Source organism: Canis lupus, chromosome 19, assembly GCF_048164855.1.
Source record: "Canis lupus baileyi chromosome 19, mCanLup2.hap1, whole genome shotgun sequence".
NCBI classification, from domain to species: domain Eukaryota; kingdom Metazoa; phylum Chordata; class Mammalia; order Carnivora; family Canidae; genus Canis; species Canis lupus.
In genome coordinates this window covers 33,059,663-33,067,491 of record NC_132856.1, presented here as the reverse complement: position 1 = coordinate 33,067,491, position 7,829 = coordinate 33,059,663, and the positions used below count along the sequence as shown (strand labels likewise).

Genomic DNA, 7,829 nt, shown 5'->3' with positions numbered 1-7,829 from the left:
GCAGTTCCAGACTTCAGTGTCCATATTTAAGTTATTTAAGTCAGAAAGAAGTAGGTAATGTGGTGCTAGAAGTGTTTATCTTTTTTATATCAAATGAGCAAGTTTTAGAAGCTCTTATTAGAGACTTACACTTATTCTCGTTGACCAGAACTGTGTCACATTGCAACCCTTAACCGTAGGGGAGCCTGGAAAAGAGGGTATTTATTTAGTTGGGCACATTTATGCCCTAGACAAAATTGGGATTATGTTAACAAGAGAGAAGGGTCACTTAATATTGGGTAGACAATTAAATGGAATTGTGGAATGGAATTCTCTGATTCCATACCCCAGCCAATCTGGGGTATTCCGATTTAGAAGTTCTGGGGTAGGAGAAGTTGGGGAGGCTATTAGTGGCACATATTCTAATGCAAGCTAGGGTTTCATAAGAGCTGATATAGACAACAGTTAGAGAGTTAAAGAATGGACCTAGCATGGCTTCCTGTTCTTCCTCAATTCTTAAAAACATCTTTCATACTATCATTGATCTCTTCGTAGTTTAACAGGACAATGGATGTGGACCACTTTGTCTTCTGATGTTCCCTTTCAGCATCTCTCTATGGAATAAATTATTATATTTATTTCAGGTAATTATAAACCTTTTTTTAAAAATTTTTTAAAATTTTTATTTACTTATGATAGTCACAGAGAAAGAGAGAGAGAGAGAGAGAGACAGAGGCAGAGAGAGAAGCAGGCTCCATGCACCGGGAGCCCGACATGGGACTCGATCCCGGGTCTCCAGGATCGCGCCCTGGGCCAAAGGCAGGTTAAACCGCTGCACCACCAGGGTTCCCAATTATAAACTTTTATCTTCTAGAATGTCATAGCTTCCCTTATCTGGTGACCTCACACATTCCTGGAGTGAGGATGGGTTTTAGAAACAGCTTTCTCCAATTGCTGGGTGAAATGATTGTTTCTGCACCCCACCCTTCCAATTCTGTCCTGTATCAGGCTCGATCTGCCATGTTCATCACACAAGTTAAAACAAGAATGGATGGCAGGTCTAGTTATCTTGAGCTTGGGTATAATACAATGTGTCACTCCCCATTACAGAAATTATCATTAATTATTAACAGCAACATCGTTGACATGATGCATTGTCTACTTGTCACTGCCAAAAATGGGATGGTGATTAATTGATGCCCCTTGGATGGAATACAGCAAAGTACAATGTAGAAAAAGAAGCTCAGAAGCTTGGAAAAAAAGGACAGAGTACTGAATAGCTTGGTGTCACTCTCTGATTCTCTCGTTCTATAAACACAAACATGCACACATGCTCTAAAAAGGTTTAAAAAAAAAGGCAGTCATTTGCCATGTTGGAAAGCAAATATAATTTTTTCCCTTAAATTCTAGGCAATAAGACACTTTAGGCTTCCTCTTTGCTCTTATCTAATCATCCTAGGACAAAGTTAATCTTTGGAGCTATTCATTTCCTTTTTGTTCTTTTGTACCTGCTTTCAGGGCAGTTTTTTCCATGTCTAAGTCTTTTCTGGGAGTGTACTATGCCCTGGAACTTTCCCAACTAGTGTCTCCACCCATCAGAACAAGAACTCTTAGAGTATGCAGTCTACAGTTGATGGAGAGGCTTCATCATGCTATTAAGAACCTAGACCCCTTGTAGACTCGGCTTCATCATCCTTAGCTTATGGGCTATTGCTTCATGGTTGCAATATAGCTGCTGTAGCCCCAAGCATTTCATCCACATGCAAAACAGAAAGTAGGGGAAAGGGTGGTGCCAGCGGCACCTATTTCCTTTTCATTAGTAAAGAAAAAGGTTCTCCATAAATCCCCAAACTGTAAGGAAAGCTGCAAAAAAGCATATTTGCCTCAGTAAGACTGGAGTTCTAGATACTAGAATAAAGGAGGCAACAGGTTGATGTCTCCACTTAGCTGGGTAATGACTATACTAATGACCATGAGTTATGGATGACAAATGCATTCCACCCCGTAGATAACAAATGAGCTTTCCTGCATAGATGCACATCACAGGAGGTGGAAGGGGTTACGCTAACTCGGCTTGAAGGCAGCCTGGTGAGGAATGTAGATCCTTTTAAGTTAGACTTTGTAAACTTATGCTGTGTGTAAGTTTTGAACTGCCGCCATGACTTCATTCTCTGCGAACTTTGGCAATAAATCAGTGGCTCCTGTCCAGGGTCTTTGGGGGTATCTATCACCCTGAGAAAGGCAGGAAAGATATCTGATCCTAGAGTCCATGTCTTTTTAAAGAGAGGATATAATGCTCTGACACAGAGAACAATATTTGCTCTTAGCTGGAAACCTAGCAATTAACAATATTTTATCATAAGATGTCAAAAAATGTTAATATAATAATCTGAGTTAAAATAAAAATACAAATTTCCACTATGTTCAGAGCAACACTGACATTCTTTCTTCATGGGCCAATGGTTATTTATTTGTCCTTTCACATCCTCACACTTAATTTTAGTGGTGGTGTTACCTGTGTTAAAAAAAATTGTGATATAATTTATATAGAGCCAAATTCTGAAATCTTAAGTATGCTATTCAGTCAGTTTTAATGAATGTATATCAAGACACAGAACATTTATACCACTTCAGAAAAGTTTTTTTTATGCCTGTTCCCCATCATTGCTCCCTCCTTTCCTCCAGCAACCACTAATCTGATTTTTATTGCTAAAGGTTAGTTTTACTTATCTTAGATTTCATACTAATTGAATCATTCAGAATGTTCTTTTGTTTGTTTGGTTTCTTTCATTCAGCATAATATTTTTGAGATTGATTTATGTTGTTACTTAGGTCTGTAGGTATTCCTTTTTATTGACTGGTAGTATTCAACTGTATGATTATAGCACAATTTATATACCCAATGTCCTGATGATGGATATCTGATTTTTGTCCATCTTTGGGCTACTATGGATAAAGCTGCTATGAACATTTGTGCAAAAGGCTTTTTTGTGGACAAATATTTTAATTTTTATTGCATTAAAAAATAGAAATGGAATTGATGCTTTATATGGTATCGTATGTTTAAATTTTAAAGAGATTGCCAAAAAAAAAGAAAGAAATTGCCAGATAGTTTTTGAAAATTGTATCATTTTATACTCTCACCAGCAATGTGTGAGAGTTCTAGTTGCTCCATATCCTCTCTAATATTTGATATAATTAGTCTTTTTAGTTTATGATGGTTGGGTTTTGGTATCTCATGGTTTTAATTTCTGTTGCAATGATGATCAGTAATGTTAAGTATGTTTTCATCCGCTTACTGCCTATTTGTATACCTTCTTTTATAGTGCCCGTTCAAATATTTTTGCCCAGTTTTTTTTGGGCTATTTATCTCTTTGAGTTGTGGGAGCTCTTTATATATTCAGGATATAAGTCATTTATTGAATAAATACATAGGGAATATTTTCTTTTAGTTTGTGGCTTGTTTGTTCATTTCCTTTCTAGTATTTTTGGTAAGTAGAAGCTTTTAATTTGAATGAAATCCAAGTGAAGTTTTTCTTTTCTTTTTTTATGGTTTATGTTTTTTTTCTTCTTCTCTGAGAAGTATTACTTGAAGGTCACAGAGAGATTCTCCTAGTTCCTCTAATAACTTGATTGTTTTTACTTTTATGTCTATGTCTATATGATCTTGAATTGATTTTTCTGTCTATGGTGTAAGGCAGGGGTCTGGCTGTCTTCTTCTTTTTTTTTTTTTTTTAACCCAAATGTGGACTACACTAATAAATAGAAAATCTGGTAAGTCTTCAAAATTAGAGATAGTCTTGGTTTCTGGTCCACTCCGCTGTGGCTAGTGGGATAGCAAAAACATGTAATTTAGTGACTAAGCATGGTTTGGAATCATAGTTCTCCTAGTTGCTAACAATGTGATGTTTGTAAATTAATTGTCTCTATTTCTTCATCTATAAAATAGCAATAGTATCTGGTCATAGGGTTCATGTAAATTTTCTATCTGTAAAGTAACACTAGTTCCTATGTTATGAAGTTAATATGAACATGAAAAGAATTTGTATGTGTAAAGTATTTGAATTAATACCTAACACTAACCACTTTATAGTACTAGCTGTAATATACAGTATAGCTTAACTCAATTTCCTCCATTGATCTTTCTTATTTTAGACTGGCCATTTATCAAGTGCTTACTAATGGGAGGAAACTGTTTTAGGTACTGGGAATGGGACAGTGAATAATAGGACAGATGTGGTCCTGCTGTCATGATTTTTCAGTCTATTGAGGGAGAAAGAGTTATTAATCAAATATCATGAAAAGTATAGAGGATGTATAAAGAGTGTTAGGAAAATCTAAAATTCCAAGGCCCCATTCTCTTCTTGGAAGTCAGCGAAAGCCTTTATGAGAATGAGAAGTGGGCCCAAAATAAAGACTATGGAGCAGTCTAACTGACGGCAAGCTCATTAAGGGCAGGAACTAAGTTTGCTTATTGTTCCCTCCAACATCAAGCTGAACGATGACCTAAAGATTAAATGCTTGTTGAGAATCTATGTCATTTAAGGGGAAAGACATATCCAGCAGTGCCTGTCAAAAGAAGTTTCCTAAATGAAGGACTGAAATGAATATATTTATTGGGTGCCTAAAACACTAAGCAGCATTGACGTGTGATGGGTCTCTCAGATGTCAGTTTTGAGTTTCTGATTCATTCACTATTGAGAAATAAAATATTATGTGTCTCAATTACTAAGATTCTACTTAAGTCCCCTCTTATCTCAGAAGAGTCAGAAAGGCTGTCCTGGGCCTTTCATGAGATTCATGATTCAGCTGGAGTGAGCATGGGTAAGTACAAGCAGAGGGAGAGGCTTTTACCTGAAACTCTGAGAACTGCAGAGACCCAAGTTGCCTGTTGGTAGAAGAGGATGGGGAGGACTGTAAGCCAGAAAAGAATACCCAGACAGTTCTATGTATGGAAGAGAAGAATGCAAGCAAGAGAGCCAAGAGCAGGCAGATTGAGCCACTGTGGGTTCATTCTGGGCCAATGCCATTGGGACCAATGCATGCTCACCTTGTCTTTATTGAGGTGTGGCTTATTGTGCCTGGAAGGGCCACCTGTGTCTGAAGTTCATCATCCAGTGTGGGAGAAAATGCAGAAACAAATAGGAGAATGTTATTAGAAGCCATCTGATAGATTATTCTCTAACATTGCCTAGAGAAGGTGGCACCTGAGCTGGGTCTTGCAGTGTCCTAGAAATTGCCTAGGTGAAAGCAAGTAGAAAGAACAGAGGGAATGCTGGGTAGAAGCAGGAGAGAACACAACATATTGCTTCTTTAATAACTTGTCCTGATTCTGGCATCTACAAATGCTAACATCTTTGAATTTAGCTGGGCTATTTTGGAAGGTAATTACATTTTTGGTCTGTACCACCTCTAGGGATAATGAATATCCATGAGGTTTCCACTCATTGTGAAAAATATATTTTATTTGTTTTAAATTTCTCTAAGTGCTTCCTAGTTTAATATTTTTTTTCTGTTGCTACATACTTCTTTTTATTTTTTTTTAAGATTTATTTATTTGAGAAAGAGAGAGAGTGGCAGGGGGAAAGAGAAAGAGAATCTCAAGCCTATTCCCTGCCTAGGGCAGAGCCTGACTCAGGGCCTGATCTCAGAATACCAAGATCATGATCTGAGCTAATATCAAGGGTGAGATGCTTAACTGACTGAGCCACCCAGGTGCCCTCAAACTTCTCTTTCTCTAACTTGAGTTAAAGCTCAAGAAGAGAGAAGTGCCTAAAATGTATTATAATTTACACATAAACTTAAAAACATACACACAAATAAGTATAGGTATGTATGTTGATTTTTATTGGGATACATTTATTGAATTAGTAAATGAAAATTCACTTACTTAAGGAAGAAATTTCAAATATTTTTATTTGAAATATATTTAGGTTATAAAGTTTTATGAAAAATTTTATGAAGTTAAAAAACTAAAGGATAGTCAATTATGTTTCCTCTGGAAAATAATCAATTGTCAAAGGATTAAGGCTTAAAACAAGGGATCAGCTTTTTTTAAAAAAATTTAAAACAGATTTGTTTCAAAATGTGTCATTCCAGTAATAATGGTGAAAATCAAGATTACCATGAAGCTTACATGGGATTTTGAGTTAACCACCCAAACTAATTAAGCAAAATTATCCTAATTTGTTTATTATGTTAATGATCTGAATTAATTTATAGTAATTTAGCATGTATTACTAAAGATTTATTATGTTTCCTACTAAATGACTTAAGAGCTATAAATCCCATGGTTAAATGTAATTAGTGGAGACATATTTATCGAAAGGGATAATTACATCTGATAAAAGTTCTTCAGTTAGGCTTAATTAAAACAGATTATTCCCCCATAAATGAAAAGTAAATATGGTAATTACTGGGTAGATTTTCATAGCAAAAATGAATATCTCAGCATTTCAATTTTCTAAAAAGGGTAGGAAAACAAACTATGTAACTGATTACTTCCCAATAAAGTATGATTAATAATCCCTAGGAAACAGGCATTTTCCAGGAGTAAACATTTTGCTACTAAATTACTAAAAGGGGAATTTTGCTCAGGAAAATCTATCATTAACTGAGTTCTAAAGTGGACTATGGCTATTTTTGAACATAATGAATAGTCTTTTAAGGAAATTTATTTTTTTTTCCTGAGATTATCTCTAGCTCAGCCAAATAGCAGTGGTAAGGAGAAAAATGAAAGTTAATCACTCTGGAAATAAAAATTTTCCACAATAATCTGGACTAGGTCTGGCTATACAGGCACAATGTATGAGACCTAATGCTCAAAACATGTTCAGGACATATAAATATGGAGGTAACACTGTGAACCTATGTATATATCAGTTACAGGTATGCATGCATATTAATGTGTAAAACTACATATAGAACATACTTTAGATTATCTTTTGTATTTTTAAAAAATATTTTATTTATTTGAGAGCAAGTGGAGAGAGAGCACGAGAAGGGGGTAGGGGCAGAGGGAGAGTGAGAAGCAGACTCTCCACTGAGCAGGGAGACCCACACGGGGATCGATTGATCTCAGGACTCTGGGATCATAACCTGAGCTGAAGGCAGACGCTTAATTGACTGAGCCACCTAGGTACCCCGTCTTTTTTATTTAATCAGTATTTTTTCAACAGCAACACTGATACTAAAAAATCCCACTTTACCTTTTTGAAGCATTTTCTGTAAATTATTAGTTCATTAGATCGTTCTATTCCCCCGGAAGGCAGATGATGAAGCAGGGGTTACTGGCCTCAGAGAAGCCAGGTTCAAGGTTACACAGTTAATTAGTATACGAGTTAGGACTCAAATTGATATTTTGACCCTTACTATAACACTATCTCTCTGACATCATTATAGAAGGGTCCACGAACATGGTGTAAGATGGAGTTGGCTATATGCTACTATATGTACAAACTAGTATGCATAAATTCATCTCTGTAGCATGGCCAGATGTTCATGGTATGGTTTTGGGGTTAAAATAAGTAGTAAAACAAACAAGCCTGGTATGGTGGATCCCTTTTATTTATTTATTTTTTTTTTTTAAAGATTTTATTTATTTATTCATGAGAGGGTGGATCCCTTTTAGAGCAGGGTAGCTGAGATACCTACAGACTGGTGATCAATGGCATGCATTAGTCTGCATGTGGAAAGTTTACAGAAGAATGAAGGCAGATGGATAGGCCACCATTTACTGCTACCTGCCACTTGGTGGAGCTGAAACTAGATCCTGGCCATTCTGATTTCTCACTCCTAGACTTTTGCCATATTTAAATATGTGCCTTTCTCTGGAGACCTCAAAGTATTAT

At 36.1% G+C, this 7,829-nt stretch overlaps 1 long non-coding RNA gene across 1 annotated transcript in view; it reads left to right on the top strand.

The window, feature by feature from the left end:
• The first annotated feature begins 373 nt into the window (after window positions 1-373).
• Window positions 374-7,829, top strand: part of LOC140611314 (uncharacterized) — a 55,696-nt gene continuing 48,240 nt past the window's right edge. The window contains exon 1 of the long non-coding RNA XR_012012593.1: window positions 374-623. This is a non-coding gene — a long non-coding RNA (uncharacterized lncRNA). The remainder of the gene's footprint in view (window positions 624-7,829) is intronic.